Source organism: Lampris incognitus, chromosome 11, assembly GCF_029633865.1.
Source record: "Lampris incognitus isolate fLamInc1 chromosome 11, fLamInc1.hap2, whole genome shotgun sequence".
NCBI classification, from domain to species: Eukaryota; Metazoa; Chordata; class Actinopteri; order Lampriformes; family Lampridae; genus Lampris; species Lampris incognitus.
The window spans coordinates 59,437,501-59,457,183 of record NC_079221.1 but is presented as its reverse complement, the minus strand read 5'-3'; positions in this window follow the sequence as shown (position 1 = coordinate 59,457,183).

Genomic DNA, 19,683 nt, shown 5'->3' with positions numbered 1-19,683 from the left:
CTGTTCTCTTCTCTCACGTCTTTTCTCTCTCTCCGAATGATGTCTTCTTGCTTCTCTTTTTCTGTGTTTGAATGGTGTCATGTGAGTCTGCCTTGTGTGCATGTGCAGTTGGTTCTCTCCCCAGGTCTCCGTGGTGATGTTGGTCGCCATTTGGATGCTGCCTGCCCTTCCTCTCCTCACATAAGTTTTTTTTTCTACATGATGATGCTGGTTGCGTGGCTTGGGTCCTGGACTGTTCCGTTGGCATGTGGACACTGCTTGGCACCCTGTGCATCATGTTCTTCATAAAGGTTATGTCTATTATAATTCTGTTACCCTCTTTCAATGTTGTGTTATGTAAATTGCGTGAACACCAAATCTATTGCATGCTGTCCATCTTGGGAGAGAGATCCCTCCTCTGCTGCTCTCCCTGAGGTTTCTTCCTACTTTTTCTCCATGTTAAAGGTTTTTTTAGGGAGTTGTTTCTTATCTGATGAGACGGTCTAAGGACAGGATGTTGTGTTGCTGTTAAGCCCACCGAGGAAATTTGTAATTTCTGATATTGGGCTATACAAATAAAATTGAATTGAATTGAATTGAATTCATGTAATTTAGTGCCCTGACCAGACTGCTCGGTCAGTTGCTTGAAAGTTGTGGGACCAATACTTCTTTATTTATGGTTTCCTGCAATGTATTCACTCTGACCAGGGTGCAGCTTTTGAAAGTGAACTCATTAGTCATCTTATGCAGATCTCCAGTGTCCAGAAGTCTCAAGCCAAAGCAGGGGTGGGCAATTTTATCCAGACAGGGCCAGTGTGGGTGCAGGTCTTGTTCCAACCAAGCAGTTACACACCTGTGTCTCCCAATCAAGTTCCTCAGCAAAGATTCTACTGGTTGATTAGTGGGATCAGGTGTGTAACTGCTTGGTTGGAACAAAAACCTGCACCCACACCGGCCCTTTCTGGATAAGATTGCCCACCCCTGCACCACAGCCTACCACCCTGTGGGTAATGGTGTCACTGAACGCTTCAATAGAACAATGGGCAATATGAATAGAGAGAACACTAGTGTGTTTCTAGGACAGAGCAATGAATTTCGTGAAGGAAATGATGCGACCAACACACGTCATAGTGACATGACGCACACGATCACGTGCAAATTACAAGCCGTCTTTTTGACGGCTCATGGTCGTTTTAGGAAGATCTGATCAAAACTTCTTTTTTTTTTGCAACTGATCTAAAACCTTTTAATGCAAATATATGCAATTCTAGGAGCATTCACGGAGCGGTGCATCTGCATATTTTTTCCCACAAAGTTATTAAACTTTGAAAATCCAAAACCATCAAAATCACAGCCTTGGGCATTCTAGTGTTAAAGAAGTTCCTCCTGTGTAAAAGACAAATAAAAAAAAGATCGCTCAATTCTCACTTAAAAAGATGAACTCATTTTTGCTTTAAGTAAGCTGAAGCATAAATTCAAATTAAACACCTGGGAATAAAGAAATACCTTATTTGTATTTAAGGAGTAACAGAAAGACCTACTGTAATTCTATCCTCTTTGGTCTTCCCCTCAGGTGTCTTAATAAGCTTCAGTTGGTCCAGAATTCAGCTGCCCGTATCATTACCAGAACTCCTTCCATCGATCCCATCACTCCTGTTCTTCAGCAACTCCACTGGCTCCCTGTTAAATACTGTATTGACTTCAAGTTCCTGCTCCTCACCTTTAAAGCCCTTATTTACGTAGCTCCTTCATATCTTTCTGAACTCCTTCATATCCACACGCCCTCCCACTGTTAGGGCTCGGTCTGTTGACCAACCTGGCAACCAGCAATGAGAGCGGGGGGAGGGGCGCGTCTGAAACACCTGCAGCCTACCTACTCGTTAACCACTCTAGTATAAGTTTGTTTGCTTTCCAGAACTCGTCGCGAGTTCGTCCTGAACAGTCCCGTGAGTAAATTCTTCGTCTCGAGTTTTGTGACATTTCTGTGTCTCCCGGTGGAGTACAGATTGTAGTATTCTCCGTGTTTTTGCTTGTTTGATTATTCCCTTGTGTCAAGTTCTCCTTGAGAGCTTGTTCGGAGAAGAACTCTCTTTGTGTTTTCCCCATTGGATTTTCCCATCGTGATTTTCTAGTTGAGATCAAGTTTTTGATATTCTAATTTCTCCTCTCTCACTGTGGATCTTATTACTCGGTTGGACTTCTACCTTAAAGGAGCAGTTTGTGTTTTTTCCCCTTTCGGACTTTAAAGGAGCAGTTTGTGTTGTTTTTTCCCTTTCGGACTTTAAAGGAGCAGTTTACGTTTTTTCCTTTTCGGATTAAGGGGGGGCAGTTTACGTTTTCCCATTTTTAAGAAGCTATTCTCAAGTTCCGCCTGAAGCGCCTCCCCCTTCTGTCCAGGCCCGGCCGGCTCTCCTCTACGAGTCCTGCCAGGTTGGTGCTTTACTTTGTCTTGTGTTGTCGCTATTGGGTTCGTTCTACAAACCTTAACAGTACGAACTCGCCCTCACTATGAACCCAGACAACCCAGACGCCAATCCTGTCCAGGCTGCTCTCTATAAGCAGATTCAGCTTACAGCCTCCCACGGCCAGCAACTACAAGAGGCCGCTGTTGCCATGCAGGGCCTCCGGGCTCAGGTGCAACCCCTCCAGGCTTCGGTGGATTCTCTTTCGGCCCAGCAAGCGGCGCTCGCGAGCCAACAAGAGGAGGTTCTTAAGCAGTTGCAAACTCTCACAGCGGCTATCACCATCCAGCCAGCTGTCCCACCAGTTCCGGCCGCCCCTCCTCCAGCAGTGCCCGCAGCTGTTGCCTTAGACAATCCTACCGTTTATGTTTCGGATTTCCGGGAGCCCAGTATCTCCAATCCCAAGCCTTTTGATGGCAACTTTGAGACCTGTGCCACGTTCATCATGCAGTGTGAGCTTGTCTTCGCCCACCATTCCAGGGGGTTCACCACAGATGCTGCAAGAGTTGCTTACGTGACTAACCTGCTGACTGGCCGCGCTGCTCAGTGGGCCACTGCTTCCTGGTCCATGGGGGCCAGTTTCTGCTCTTCCTACGATGACTTTGTGGCTGAGCTTCGGAAGGTATTCCATCATCCAGTGTACGGTCAGGATCCGGGTGTCCGATTGAGCAGGATCCAGCAGGGCAGTGGCAGTGTCACTGACTACTCAGTCGAGTTCAGGCTGGCTGCGGCTGAGAGTGGCTGGAACGACCAGTCACTTCGGGTAACCTTCCGTAGGGGCCTCAGCGATGCCGTCAAGGATCAGCTAGCCACCCGGGAGGATCCTACCTCTCTCGACGACCTTATCAGCCTTGCCATCCGCATCGATGGACGTCTCCGCGAGAGAGGGCGCGAGCGAGGTCTACGGGGAACCGTTTCTACCTCTCAGCCATCCAGAGCTAACGAAGGGGGCTCTTCTTCGTCGCACTCCACTTCCCCTGTGGCAAGCCTCTCCTCCTCCCAGACAGTGACAGAGGAGGAACCTATGCAGCTTGGGCGTACACGACTGACTCCCGCTGAACGTGAGGCCCGGTTCAAGGCAGGTCTCTGTCTTTACTGCGGTCTTAAGGGACACCGGATCAGCGAGTGTCCTACGCGGCCAAAAGATTAGGCTCACTGGGACCCCGGGAGATCCTAGTGAGCCGTCTTTCCTGTTCCCGCCATCCTGCTCCGGCTAACCATCTTGTGAGCGTTACCCTGGCTTGGGCAGACCAGCGGCTCACTGTAGGCGCACTCATCGATTCGGGAGCTGATGGGTGTTTCTTGGACTCTACATTTGCTGCTCAAGCTAACATTCCATGTGAGGAATTGGAGAGGCCAATAGAGGCCTTTGCTCTGGATGAGCGCCGCCTGGCCAGTGTTACCCGACAGTCCTGTCCCGTGTCTCTCACTATTGCTGGAAACCATGTGGAGAGCCTTCAGTTCTTCGTCATCCAGTCTCCCTTAGTTCCTGTGATCTTGGGGCGTCCCTGGTTGGCTCAGCATGAGCCACACATTGCTTGGTCGTCTGGTAACATTTTGGAGTGGAGCTCCTCCTGTCATGCCCGGTGTCTTCAGGCCGCACCTGGTCCAGCAGTCCAGACTGTTCCGATTGCCCCTCCTCCCGATCTTTCCTCTGTTCCTCCCGAGTATCATGATCTCGGGGAGGTCTTCAGCAAGACGCGGGCTCAGTCTCTCCCTCCGCATCGGCCATATGATTGTGCTATCAACCTCCGTCCTGGGGCCTCTCTCCCTAGCAGTCGTCTTTACAGCCTTTCCATTCCCGAGAAGGCTGCTATGGACGATTACATTTCAGAATCGTTGGCGGCAGGGCTCATCCGACCCTCATCCTCCCAGGTGGCAGCTGGTTTCTTTTTCGTTAAGAAGAAGGATGGTGGTCTCCGACCCTGCATTGATTATCGCCAACTCAACGACATCACCATCAAGAATAAATACCCCCTGCCTCTGATGAGCTCCACCCTCGAACCCCTGACCCAGGCGACTGTCTTCACTAAGCTGGATCTCCGGAACGCCTACCATCTCGTTCGGATCCGGAAAGGGGACGAGTGGAAGACAGCCTTTAAGACTCCCCGTGGTCATTATGAGTACCTGGTAATGCCGTTCGGCCTCACCAACGCCCCGGCGGTGTTCCAGGCACTCATGAATGACATCCTTCGCGACATGCTCGACCAATTCGTTGTCGTCTACCTTGATGACATCCTCATCTTCTCCAGGTCCCTCGAGGAGCATGTCCAGCACGTGCGGCAGGTTCTCGAACGCCTCCTTCGTAACCGGCTGTTCGTCAAGGCTGAGAAATGCCTGTTCCATTCTGAGTCAGTGGACTACTTAGGTTTTATCGTGGAGGGAGGCAAGACTCGAGCTGATCCTCGCAAGATCAAAGCGGTGGTGGAATGGCCGGATCCTAAGTCACGTAAGGAACTGCAGAGCTTCCTCGGGTTCGCGAACTTTTACAGGAGGTTCGTCCGAAACTACAGCTCTGTAGCAGAACCCCTCACCCGTCTAACCTCCCCCTCTCAGCCGTTCGTCTGGTCCCCAGCTGCTCGCTCTGCATTTCTGTCGCTCAAGGAGAGGTTCACCAGTGCCCCCGTCCTACTCCATCCCGATCCCAAGAGGCAGTTCATAGTTGAGGTGGACGCTTCGGACACCGGATTGGGGGCTGTGCTCTCCCAACGATCAGAGGCCGACCAGAAGGTTCATCCTTGCGCGTTCTTCTCCCGCCGGTTCCTTCCCGCCGAGGAGAACTACGATGTTGGTAATCGGGAGCTTCTCGCTGTAGTGGCTGCACTTGAGGAATGGCGCCATTGGCTGGAGGGGGCAGAGCATCCATTTACCATCTGGACTGATCATAAGAACCTGACGTTCATCCGGGCAACCAAACGTCTCAATGGTCGGCAGGCACGGTGGGCCAGTTTCCTCAGTCGGTTCGACTTCACACTGACTTATCGTCCTGGCTCCCGCAACACCAAGGCAGATGCTCTGTCTCGTCAACACCTTAAGGAACCTGTAACGGTGGAGCCAAGTCCCGTCCTCCCTGAGACCAAGGTCGTTGGCGTGGTGACCTGGGGCCTTGAAACGGTGGTCAAGCGCGCCTTGCGCTCCAGTCCAGCCCCGAGCAACGTGCCGCCTCGCCGACTGTTTGTTCCGGACTCAGTGAGGTCTCGGGTCCTCAAATGGGGCCACACCAGTCAGCTCGCTTGCCACCCTGGAGTCCACCGCACTTTCACTTTCATAGCTCGACGGTTCTGGTGGCCCACTATGAGGAGGGACGTCAAGGAGTTCGTCATGGCCTGCACCATCTGTGCCCGCAGCAAGGCCTCTCACCAGGCACCGGCTGGTCTGCTGCAGCCCCTTCCTATTCCCAGTCGGCCCTGGTCCCATGTGGCGTTGGATTTTGTCTCTGGACTTCCTCCGTCTCAGGGCAACACAGTGATCCTGACGGTGGTGGATCGCTTCAGCAAGGGTGTTCACCTGGTGGCTTTGCCTAAGCTTCCTTCTGCTTCAGAAACCGCTGACCTCCTGATGAGCCACGTCTTCCGTTTGCATGGACTTCCCAAGGACATTGTGTCAGACAGAGGGCCCCAGTTTGTTTCCCGTGTGTGGCGTGCTTTCTGCAAGGGGTTGGGCGCCTCGGTCAGCCTTTCGTCGGGATATCATCCGCAGACTAACGGACAGACTGAGAGGATGAACCAGAGTGTGGAATCTGCTCTCCGTTGCGTCGCTGCCAAGAAGCCAACCTCCTGGAGTCAGTTTCTCCCCTGGGTCGAGTATGCGGTCAACTCCCTGGTCAGCTCCGCCACCGGCCTCTCGCCCTTTGAGGCATCCCTGGGTTACCAGCCGCCCGTCTTCTCTGCACAGGAGTCCGAAGTGGAGGTTCCCTCCGTGCAGACTCATCTGGACCGCTGTCGTCGTGTCTGGGAGATCACCAGGGCTGCGCTGCTCCGTGCTACGGAACGTGCCAGACGAGGAGCTAACCGTCGCCGATCCACAGCACCAGCTTACCAACCCGGACAGAGAGTCTGGCTGTCCACCAAGGATCTCCCCCTTCAGTCCTCTGCCAAGAAGCTGAATCCCCAGTTCGTTGGACCCTTCGAGATCCAGGAAGTACCCAGTCCTGCAGTTGTGCGTCTTAAGCTCCCGGCCTCCATGAAGATCCATCCGGTTTTTCATGTGTCCCGAGTAAAGCCTGTCTCCGAGAGCCCCCTTATGCCTCCGGCCCCAGCTCCGCCTCCCCCTGAGATTGTGGATGGGCATCCACAGTGGAAGGTCCGTCGGCTGATGGACGTCCGACGCAGGGGACGGGGGTTCCAGTATTTGGTTGACTGGGAGGGCTATGGGGTGGAGGAACGAAGCTGGGTATCCCGCCAGCTCATCATGGACCCTGGTCTGCTCGCTGAGTTCTATCGCCGTCACCCTGACAAGCCTGGCAGGTCGCCTGGTGGCTCCCGTAGAGGGGGGGGTACTGTTAGGGCTCGGTCTGTTGACCAACCTGGCAACCAGCAATGAGAGCGGGGGGAGGGGCGCGTCTGAAACACCTGCAGCCTACCTACTCGTTAACCACTCTAGTATAAGTTTGTTTGCTTTCCAGAACTCGTCGCGAGTTCGTCCTGAACAGTCCCGTGAGTAAATTCTTCGTCTCGAGTTTTGTGACATTTCTGTGTCTCCCGGTGGAGTACAGATTGTAGTATTCTCCGTGTTTTTGCTTGTTTGATTATTCCCTTGTGTCAAGTTCTCCTTGAGAGCTTGTTCGGAGAAGAACTCTCTTTGTGTTTTCCCCATTGGATTTTCCCATCGTGATTTTCTAGTTGAGATCAAGTTTTTGATATTCTAATTTCTCCTCTCTCACTGTGGATCTTATTACTCGGTTGGACTTCTACCTTAAAGGAGCAGTTTGTGTTTTTTCCCCTTTCGGACTTTAAAGGAGCAGTTTGTGTTGTTTTTTCCCTGTCGGACTTTAAAGGAGCAGTTTACGTTTTTTCCTTTTCGGATTAAGGGGGGGGCAGTTTACGTTTTCCCATTTTTAAGAAGCTATTCTCAAGTTCCGCCTGAAGCGCCTCCCCCTTCAGTCCAGGCCCGGCCGGCTCTCCTCTCCGAGTCCTGCCAGGTTGGTGCTTTACTTTGTCTTGTGTTGTCGCTACTGGGTTCGTTCTACAAACCTTAACACCCACACTCTCAGATCCTCTTCTGCTCTCCAACTCACTACACCAGGGGTGCCCACAATTTTTTGACTCGTGAGCTACTTTTAAAATGACCAGGTCAAAATGATCTACTCATATTAAAAATGATAATAAAAATACTCAATACATGTTTTACACATATATATATGAACATTTATATGCAGTGTGTGTATTTATATACATGTTGTGTTACATATACAGTATTGCAATGGATTTGCATTTATATTGAACCTTACACAGGCAATAATCATACCAAGCATTTGCTACTACACTATGTTGAAATTGCATCACTGCATGAACCTTTACAGCTGTGGTAAATAGATTTGTGATCTCTACCTCTCTACTCTGAGGATGACCTGCACTGGAGGGAGTCAGACAGGGTTGCATAGTTCGGACAGTAGCTGCTGGTAGCCAGCCTCAAGCAGGCCTCCAAATGATCATCTGTCATGGTGGAACGGTATTTAGACTTGATAATCTTCATGTGAGAAAAGGCTGACTCACACAAATAAGTAGAGCCGAATAATGCCGTCAAGGAGGTTGGGCATTTCCTCATGTTTGGGTACTTGTCCTCTGTAAGTAAGTTCCAAAACTCTCCATGCGCCCTGGACTTAAGCTGAATGTCAGCCTGTACCGTCAGCATCTCATTCTCCACTGCAGACGAGTTCAGGTGAAACAGTGTTGCCCTTTTTGAGGCGAGGGAATCCACCTCTGTATCTTCCCCAAATGGGTAGCACATAAATGTAGCGATTGGCTCGAGCAAAGCAAAGTCTTGAAACCGTTTGTCAAAGTCTGACCGGACATTTTCAATCTGCTCTGTGTAGCGTGCACTGTCAAGTTGTGCACACGCCCTCCCTTGCTTCTCCAGCTCTGCTGCGAGGTTTCCAAGTTTCCCAAATCACGGCGCTGCAACTTTGAGGACAGAAGTTGCATTTTCCATTTGAAAGCGTTAACTGAGCTGATCATGTTTACCACGCTGTTGTCTTTTCCTTGCAGCTCTAAATTAAGCTCGTTCAACATGTTGGTTAAATCAGTTAAAAAGGCCAAGTCAAGCAGCCACTGATTGTCATTAAGTTGCTTGTGTTCCGCATGTTTAGTGATAAGGAGAAACTCCTTAATCTCCGGACAGAACTCTCGAAATCTCTGCAAGAATCTCCCTTTACTAAGCCATCTCACGTCAGTGTGTAGCAAGAGGTCAGAGTAGTTACAGTCGGCCTCTTCCAAATGTGGACCAAACAACCGTCTTTGAAGAGACCTCGCTCGAATAGAACAGGCGGGTTTGGTTGCCACATCCATGATCTCTTTCATGTTTAGCATTTTTGCGCATAATGCTTGTTGGTGTATTATGCAATGGGAATTAAGGAAGTCCGGGAAAGCATCGTCCTCCCTGCGCTTGGCAATAAGTCCATTGGAGCGGCCCACCATAGCAGGCGCACCGTCCGTGGTGATTGACACCAGTTTACACACTGGGAGCTGGGTTTTATCCACAAAGTTTTTGAAGATCTGAAAAATGTCCTCTCCCCACGTGTGTTCCTTCATGGGTAGTATTGTTAACAACTCCTCTTTTGCGGTCATATCTTGAAACACCACCCGAATGAAAATGCACAATTGGGCCGTATCCCTTATGTCCGTAGACTCGTCCAATTGTAGTGAGAAACACTCGCAGTCCACGATGTCCCTCCAAAGCTGCTGTGTCAAATCACCGCCCATCACTTCACAGTGCCTTGTGACGGAATCTCTTGATAACTGGAGAGCTTTGATTGAAGATATTATTTCTGATTTGTTTTTAAAGTCCCGAAACAACGAATCTGCTGCCTCAAGGGAGGCCTCTTTCATCATCTCTCCATCTTGGAAGGCCTTCTTATGCTTAATGATGGAGTGACTCACCCGTAAAGATGCTTCGGTGGCTGCCTTTGCCTTTGAATTCGGCTGCGTGAAAAGTGACTGCTGGGCGATTAACTGCGATTTTAGTTCCCTCACCTTTCTCTTTCTCAGCTCGCTTTTCGGAGGGAAGTCGTAGCTTTTATGAACAGTTCGAAAGTGCCTCTCCCCATTTCCTTTCTTTGGGATAGCAATGCTAGACTGACAGAGGAGACAAACGCATTTGGAATAAGACATGGTGAAAAAAAAGTCCTCCTCCCATTCCACATGGAAATGGTAGGTTTTTTGTTTCTTGCTAGGTCCGGCTCCCCCACCCATTTTTGTTTTGTTTCAATTTCTAGTAGAGTTTTTTTAGAGAGTTGAACTAGCTAGCTCGATGCAGTTCTGCATTCGCTCACGTTGTGGGCATGTGAACTTCATGGTATGTCAGAGAAGGGCTCTGGTTGTTATGGTAACCTAATGTAACAAAGTTTTCGGTTCCGCTCTAGAATCTTTGGTTTTAGGCAACAGCAGACTGGCTGTCCTTTACGTCAATCAAAAGGCAAATGCCAAATGGAGGACAGATGATAGACTAACGTCTTGAAGAAAAAAAAAAGTTTTTTTGGAATGTCATGGAGATCTACCAGCACTGCCTTCGCGATCTACTGGTCGATCGCGATCGACGTAGTGGGCACCCCTGATATAAACCATACTGTCGACCTCTAACATATAAACCATACTGTAGACCTCTAGCATATAAACCACACTGTAGGCCTCTAGCATATAAACCATACTGTAGACCTCTAACATATAAACCATACTGTAGACCTCTAACATATAAACCACACTGTAGACCTCTAGCATATAAACCATACTGTAGACCTCTAACATATTAACCAAACTGTAGATCTCTAACATATAAACCAAACTGTAGATCTCTAGAATGCCATACTATAGATTTCTGGCGATCTCTAGCATATAAACCTAGCTGTAGACCTCTAGCATATAAACCATACTGTAGATCTCTAACATATTAACCATACTGTAGATCTCTAGCATATTAACCATACTGTAGATCTCTAGCATATTAACCATACTGCAGATCTCTAACATATTAACCATACTGTAGATCTCTAGCATATAAACCATACTGTAGATCTCTAACATATAAACCATACTGTAGATCTCTAGCATATTAACCATACTGCAGACCTCTAACATATAAACCATACTGTAGATCTCTAGCACATAAACCATACTATAGATCTCTTGCCTATAAACCGTACTGTAGATCTCTAGCATATAAACCATACTGTAGATCTCTAACATATAAACCATACTGTAGACCTCTAGCATATAAACCATACTGTAGATCTCTAGCATATAAACCATACTGTCGATCTCTAGCATAAAAACCTAACTGTAGATCTCTAGCATATAAACCATACTGTAGATCTCTAACATATAAACCATACTGTAGACCTCTAGCATATAAACCATACCGTAGATATCTAACATATTAACCATACTATAGATCTCTAGCATGCCATACTATAGATTTCTGGCGATCTCTAGCATATAAACCTAACTGTAGATCTCTAGCATATAAACCATATTGTAGACCTCTAGCATATAAACCATACTGTAGATCTCTAACATATTAACCATACTGTAGATCTCTAGCATATTAACCATACTGCAGATCTCTAACATATTAACCATACTGTAGATCTCTAGCATATAAACCATACTGTAGATCTCTAACATATAAACCATACTGTAGATCTCTAGCATATTAACCATACTGCAGATCTCTAACATATTAACCATACTGTAGATCTCTAGCATATAAACCATACTGTAGACCTCTAACATATAAACCATACTGTAGATCTCTAGCACATAAACCATACTATAGATCTCTTGCCTATAAACCGTACTGTAGATCTCTAGCATATAAACCATACTGTAGATCTCTAACATATAAACCATACTGTAGACCTCTAGCATATAAACCATACTGTAGATCTCTAGCATATAAACCATACTGTCGATCTCTAGCATATAAACCATACTGTCGATCTCTAGCATAAAAACCATACTGTAGATCTCTAACATATAAACCATACTGTAGACCTCTAACATATAAACCATACTGTAGACCTCTAACATATAAACCATACTGTAGACCTCTAGCATATAAACCACACTGTAGACCTCTAGCATATAAACCATACTGTAGACCTCTAACATATTAACCAAACTGTAGATCTCTAACATATTAACCAAACTGTTGATCTCTAGCATGCCATACTATAGATCTCTGGCGATCTCTAGCATATAAACCTAACTGTAGATCTCTAGCATATAAACCATACTGTAGACCTCTAGCATATATACCATACTGTAGATCTCTAACATATTAACCATACTATAGATCTCTAGCATATTAACCATACTGTAGATCTCTAGCATATTAACCATACTGTAGATCTCTAACATATTAACCATACTGTAGATCTCTAGCATATAAACCATACTGTAGACCTCTAACATATAAACCATACTGTAGACCTCTAACATATCAACCATACTGTAGACCTCTAGCATATAAACCATACTGTAGACCTCTAACATATTAACCACACTGTAGATCTCTAACATATTAACCAAACTGTAGATCTCTAACATATAAACCAAACTGTAGATCTCTAGCATGCCATACTATATATGTTAGAGGTCTACAGTATGGTTTATATGTTAGAGGTCTACAGTATGGTTTATATGCTAGAGGTCTACAGTATGGTTTATATGCTAGAGGTCTACAGTATGGTTTATATGTTAGAGGTCTACAGTATGGTTTATATGCTAGAGATCTACAGTTTGGTTTATATGCTAGAGATCTACAGTTTGGTTTATATGCTAGAGATCTGCAATAAGTACCAGAGCAAAAACGGTATTACAGACTCAGAAGAACAGAGGGTGTGTGTGTGTGTGTGTGAGAGAGAGAGCAGAACATGTGTTTTTGATCTAGCTGCATATTTATATGAACCTCCACATTACAGGAAATGAAATGAGAGGGTAGGGACACACCAGCTGCTTGTCTTGTCAGCAGATATTGCTTGTGTCAACTCTAGACCCACCTTTATGTATCTATGTCTGAAGTTTAAGTTATTTTATTTATCAACATTAAAAACAATGTAAAAATGAAGAAACAAATGGATAGAATTTAAATTTAACAGTATTTCAGTCCAGCGACGGTAGCGACAGGCATGGGCGCAAGTTCTTGAACACTGGGATGGCATCCAGCGCTTTACCTGTGCCCCCATCCATCCATAGAGTTGGTGGTTTGTCCGGAAGGGCAGCCAATGAAAAATGTTGCTAAATCATTATGCGGATGGACAAGACCATACCAGATCGGTCGAGGCTCCATACGGGATCTTGTGAAGACCCGGGTTAACAACGGCCACCATTGGTGTTGTGCCTTCACAAATGAAACTGTAAAATCCGTTATGGTGGCCCCTGAGAAACAGGGAATAAGCAGCAAGAAGAAGAAGGAGAAGAAGAAGAAGGAGAAGAAGAAGAAGGAGAAGAAGAAGAAGAAGAAGAAGAAGAAGAATTTATTATTAAAGACTTCAAATATACAAACCCTCCAGCAAAGCCAGGGTAGTCTACAACAACAGAGTAGATAAGAACAGTACATCAAACATGTCCACGACAGTGAGAACGAAACAAGGAAACAGAAATAATAAATTAACAAGAGATAAAATAAAATAGGACAATACAACTTTCCTGGGGTTAAATTACATTAAATTGTTCAAATGCAAATAATAATTTTTGGGCATTTCTGTTTTTCATACATTTTAATGATTTGGAAAAAGTTACTAATTCATTTTTGAAGGCAGCTAAACAGGGTTGCTTTTTGCAATTTTTACATTTGTGTATAAAATATTTTGCCAAAAGATAAGAAATATAGAATTCTTATTGAATAAAGATGTCTATATTTCTATCTTCCATAAACATTCCACATTTGACACTTTCTAGTACAAATGGAGGCAGAGCACCAATGCTAAACTTCATCCATACATACAAATGATACCAGAAATGATAAGTCATGTTACAGTGGAAACATAAATGATCCGTTGTTTCTGCGTCTGTCTTGCAAAATTGACAGGAATTACAGTCTCCATTAAACTTTAAAGGTATTGTAACGCGCATGGATAAGAAGACACGCTGGCCGCTGGCTGGCTCGCGGCTCTGACCCTTTAGTCGAGCGGTTAGCGATGCCTCCTGCGGTGCGGGCGGTACGGGTTCGCCTCCCGGCCGCGGCACTTCCTGTGGTTGCGTTGTCCCCCGAATTCGCTACAGTATAAATTCACTGGAGGGGTAAATATAATTTATTATCTTGAAGTGAACCGCTTTGGGGGGATAGGGAATGAAATGTATCTTTTCTAATTTTACGGGTATTCAAATGTGAGTACATGTCTAAAATATAATTCCTTCTTAAAGGGTGAGGATAACATATCTTCAACAGAGTTTCTGATAAAGAGATTATTGCAGGTTCTGTCCACAAATTTTAAGTTGTCAATCAAATCAATTTTATTTGTATAGCCCAGTATCACAAATTACAAATTTGCCTCAGTGGGCTTAACAGCAACACAACATCCTGTCCTTAGACCGTCTCATCGGATGAGGAACAACTCCCTAAAAACCCCTTTAACATGGAGAAAAAACAGGAAGAAACCTCAGGGAGAGCAACAGAGGAGGGATCTCTCTCCCAAGACGGACAGCGTGCAATGGATGTTGTGTTCACACAATTTACATAACACAACATTGAAAGAGGATAACAGAATTATAATGGACATAACATTTATGAAGAACATGATGCACAGGATGCCAAGCAGTGTCCACATGGCAACGGAGCAGTCCAGGACCCAAGCCACTCGACCAGCATCATCATGTAATAAGAAAAACTTATGTGAGGACAGGAAGGGCAGGCAGCATCCAAATGGCGACCACCATCACCACAGAGACCTGGGAGGAGAACCGACTGCACGTGAACATAAGAGTGACTCACATGAAACCATTCAAACACAGAAAAAGAGAAAGGAGAAGACATCATTCAGAGAGAGAGAAAAGACATGTTAGAGAAGAGAATAGTTTGCAATTGTCATTAGCCATAATCAATTAAGTCATTAACTAGTCATAATCTATACTCTGTAATCTATACTCGATAATCTCGTCGGCAGAACAGTGGTTGGTAAATTCATTGAGACAGAAAACCAACCCGCCATCCAGTACAGGTGTGAAGCACTCAACTTAAAGGCAACTAATTGTAAGCTAAGGCAAAAAGATGAGTTTTAAGTTTGGATTTAAAGGACTCAACAGACTCTGGTTGTCTGATGGCAGCAGGCAGTTTATTCCACAACAATGGAGCCCGATAGGAAAAGGCCCTGCCCTGTCAATCATTAAGGGGCGAAGTGTGGGGCTGACAGAGGAGTAGATAAGACACTGTGAGACCATCATCTTGAGTTGTATAGGGATCGCACCTGCTACCATGTCATAGACCTTTACAGAGAAGGATAAACTATATTCCAAACACAACTCTTTATAATTCAATAGATTGCCTCTGTCATCCATGATGTGTGTAATGGAGCAAATGCCCTTGTTCCACCACTCTTCCAAAAACAAAAATTTCCCCTTAAACAGGATACACCTATTATTCCAAACTGGAACTGCATGGGGGGTAAAGTTGTGTTTAAACACCAGTTTCCAATATTGTAAAACTTGTTTATGAAAGGCGGATAAACGTAACGGTATATTGAACAGTTCAAAATCACAGTTCAAAAGAAAAGCAATCCCTCCCAACTCGTTAAAGACTGCATTAGGAGTGGCATGCCAAAACACAGCCTCATCCATGACAAAGGCTTTCAGCCACTTCAGTTTGATCATACCATTCATCATGTCAAAATCAATGGCATTCAGCCCCCAGTTTTCATAACTTTTCAAGAGGTCACTTTTCCTGATATAATGACACTTGTTTTTCCTGATAAAATTGAAATTGGTTTGGTTTATGGATTTAATCATTCTTGATGAAATAGCCAATGAGTAAGCAGGATAAATAAATCTAGAAAGACTCTACATCTTGGTAAGTAGAGTTCTCCCCAACAGAGTAATAATGTCCCTCTGTAGCCAGCTGTTTAACATAGCTTTACATTTTGTAATATTATTCTGAACATTTATCTCTTCTCTTGATTCAAGGTTTTTACTTAAGTTAATTCCTAAATATTTAACCTCAGTTTTAACAGGGACACCACAGAAAGACCTGGAATGATGCTCATGTACCGCCACAAGTTCACATTTCCTTATGTTCAGAATTAAACCCGATGCTTTAGTGAAGAGCTCAACTGATTTAAGGGCCAAGGGGATCTTGGAGGCATTTTTTAAGAAAAGTGTGACGTCATCCGCAAGTTGGCTTATCAGTAACTTGTTGCCCAAGGCCTCTAGGCCCTCAATGTTGTCATTTTTAATTAGAATGGAAAGTAATTCTGCTACAGTAATGAATAACAAAGGGGAGCTGCCGCAGCCTTGCCTAATGCCTCTCTTAACACCAAATCTCGGGCAGGTACCACCAGGTAAGGACACGCAACTCTTTATATCCTTGTATAACATGCTTATGACACCAACAAACCTTTCTCCAAAACCAAAATAATGTCGGGCTTGTAAGATGAAAGGGTGCTCAACAGAATCAAACGCTTTGTGAAAATCTAGAAACAATATGAAGCCATCATCTTCAACTAAATCACTGTAATCTAGTAGACCCAGAACCAGACGGATGTCATTGTGATTAGATCTTCCCTTGATAAAACCAGACTGTGTTTCTCTAATTATTTGTGTTATACTATCTTTCAGTCTGGCAGCTAACACTCCTGACAAAATCTTATAATCTGTGTTTAGCAAAGTGATAGGCCTTAAATTTTCTAGAATACGTTTATCTTTCCCCGGTTTAGGGATCAATATTATTACTCCTTGTTTCATAGTTGGAGTCAGTTCTTGTCTTTCTGTGCAGTCCTTTATTGCATTTGGTAATATTTCTCTAATATCTGACCAAACATTTTTGAAAAAAGATTTACCCGTAGCCATTTTTGGGATAACAGAATCCAATTCTTCTATACAAATGTCTGAATCACACAAATCTTTGAAGATTTGATCAATGCTAGGCAGGTGACCATTAACCTTGTCAAAAAACTGTGTAGAACCAGAGTCAGAAAATGAAGAGGAATACAGTGACTTATAGAAATTAAATACCTCATTTGCTATATCCTTTGGCTGAGATGTCTGTGAATGTTCTCATTCATCCAGGTCATGGTTATCCAAAGGAGTTGAATCAAGTGCAACTGGACTTGGTATATATCCGTGAAGACGTTTCGCTAAGGAAGCCTCTTGGATGAGAGGAGAAACGTCTTCACGGATATATACCACGTCCAGTTGCACTTGAGTCAACTCCATTGGATTACTTTGGCTCAGAGGATTCAGACCCATTAATAATAAGCGTATTTATTGCGTTTTTTATCTGTCTCCTTTTTTCAAGTTGAAAGAAGGAAGCAGAATTTCTTTCACCTTCTTCCATCCGCCTGGCCCGAGATCTCACATATGCTCCTGGGGCTTTTTTAATGTATAGCTCATCTAACGTAGACTGCAATGCAACTAGATTGTCACTGTTCTCGTTACTGTTGTTAGTGTCCTGGTTATTATAAGTGCACATGCAGAAGTGATTTAGCAGTTTACACGCATATTCTCTCTTTTGTTTGCACAGATTTTTACTAAAGCCGATAGAGTGCTCTCGAATCTTATGTTTCAGAAATTCCCATTTGCTGCAGTTAGAGGAGAGTTGAACATCATTTTTTAATTTCAGAAACCATTCTTCTAATATTAGCACAATATTCATAATTTTTCAATAGATCATCATTAAACTTCCAATAGCCTTTGGAGTTGACAGCTTCATAGCTGGATTCAAAACTAATGAGACTAAACGATGCTCAGTTAAGGGGGCCTGTGTGATGGTAGGATTGTCACAGTCCGGCCGAATTAGCCTGCTTCATGGCGTGCACGTGCCGCTCCGTGCACGCCAGGCCAGGTTTTCCCTTCTGCCCTGCCTCCTGGTTGATGGACAGATAAGACAGCCCACAAACAGTTCCTGCCCTACCACACCTGCTGCCACTCTCCTCGTCAGCCATGGCTTTTTAAGCCATGCCAGGAGCTGCACTTCTTGATAGATTGTTGCGTCGCTCGGAGAGCGATCTTGCTCATGCCTGCTACGTTTGGACTCCTGATTTTTGACCCACGCCTGTTTCTGGATTGTGTTTTCGCCTGGTGTCTTGGACACTTTGTTCTGCCTTGTCTCTTGTCGCTAATCTCTGCCTGTTTAGCCACGCGAGTCTGCCTGATCCCTGCCTGTACCTGTGCTGTGTTCCCTTGCTCACCCGTGTACCGAACTCTGCCTGTTTTGACCTTTTGGATATCTTCCTGATCCCAGCCTGTACCATTGCTAAGGATTTTTGACATTTTGAGTTTGTCTTTTAATTCAATTCAATGTTATTGTCATTAAAAACAATGTGCAGGCACATGTTAAAAATGAAATGAGGGCTGTGGCTTCACCAATCAGTGCAAAACAGGCAAACAGTATAATATATACACACATGAAGGCCAAAGCTAAAAATAAGTTAAGAGAGCTGGCGTACAAAATATTTAAAAATATCTACAGACATTCAGTGGGTAGCCAGGTTCAGGTGGGAAACAGCTTGTGGAAAGAAGCTGTTTTTGAGCCTGGTAGTGCTGGCTCTGAGACTCCTGTAGCGCCTCCCAGAGCGCAGGGGGGAGAACAGTCCATGGTTGGGGTGGGTGGGATCTCTGCTGATGCTCAGACCCCTTCGAAGGCAGCGTTTGTGATAAATGTCTTTTAAGCTGGGAGCTGGGTACCGGTGATATGCTGGGCCGCCTTGACGACCCGCTGCAGAGCTTTCTGGTCTACTGAGGTGCAGTTGCCGTACCACACTGAGATGCAGATGGTCAGGATGCTCTCTATGGTGCAGTGGTAGAAGTTGGTGAGAAATTTGAGGGGTAGACGGGCGCTCCTCAGGAAATGCAGGCGTTGTTGGGCCTTTTTCACAAGGGCCTGGGTGTTAAATGTCCACGAATGGTCCTCGCTGATGTGGACTCCAAAGAATTTAAAGCTGGAAACGCGCTCCACTTCCACCCCATTGATGTGAAGGGGGGAGTGGCTGCAGCTTCTAGACCTCCTGAAGTCCACAATCAGCTTCTTTGTCTTCTGCACATTAAGGACAAGATTGTTGGTAGTACACCATGATGTGAGGTGCTGAATCTCGTCCCTGTAGGCCATCTCGTCATTGTTGGTGATACGGCCAATGACTGTGGCGTCATCTGCAAACTTAACTATAACATTCGAGGGGTGAGTTGGCAGGCAGTCGTGGGTAAAGAGGGAGAAAAGGAGGGGGCTCAGAACACAGCCTTGAAGGGCACCTGTGCTGAGGGTCAGGGTGGAGGAGGAGTTGTCACCTAACCTAACAGACTGAGGTCTGTTGGTCAGGAAGTCCAGGATCCAGTTAGAGGGAGGGGTTGAGGCCAAGGGAGAGGAGTTTGGTGGTTAGTTTGGCGGGGATGATAGTGTTTAAGGCAGAGCTGTAATCTATAAACAGCATCCGGATGTATGTGTTAAGATCAAGGTGGGTCAAAGCAACGTGCAGGGCAGTGGCAATGGCATCCTCAGTAGACCTTTTGGGACGGTAGGCGAACTTATGTGGGTCGAATGTGGGGGGGATAATGTTTTTGATGTGAGCCAGAACCAGTCTTTCAAAGCACTTCATGGCAAGGGGGGTGAGTGCTATGCGTCGGTAGTCATTCAGACATGTGGATGTTGGTTTCTTGGAGACAGGAATGATAGAGGTGGTCTTAAAGCATGCCGGGACTTTAGATTGGGACAGTGAGAGGTTAAATACAGGTGTTAAGACCTCAGCCAGCTGGTCGGCACATTCCCGGTAGACCCAATCCGGTATGCCGTCTGGTCCGGCAGCCTTCCGTGTGTTCACTTGTAGCTTGTCTGGCAGGGAGGCATCATGGACAGTGGGACCGCTATTGGAGCTTTTGTAGTCTGT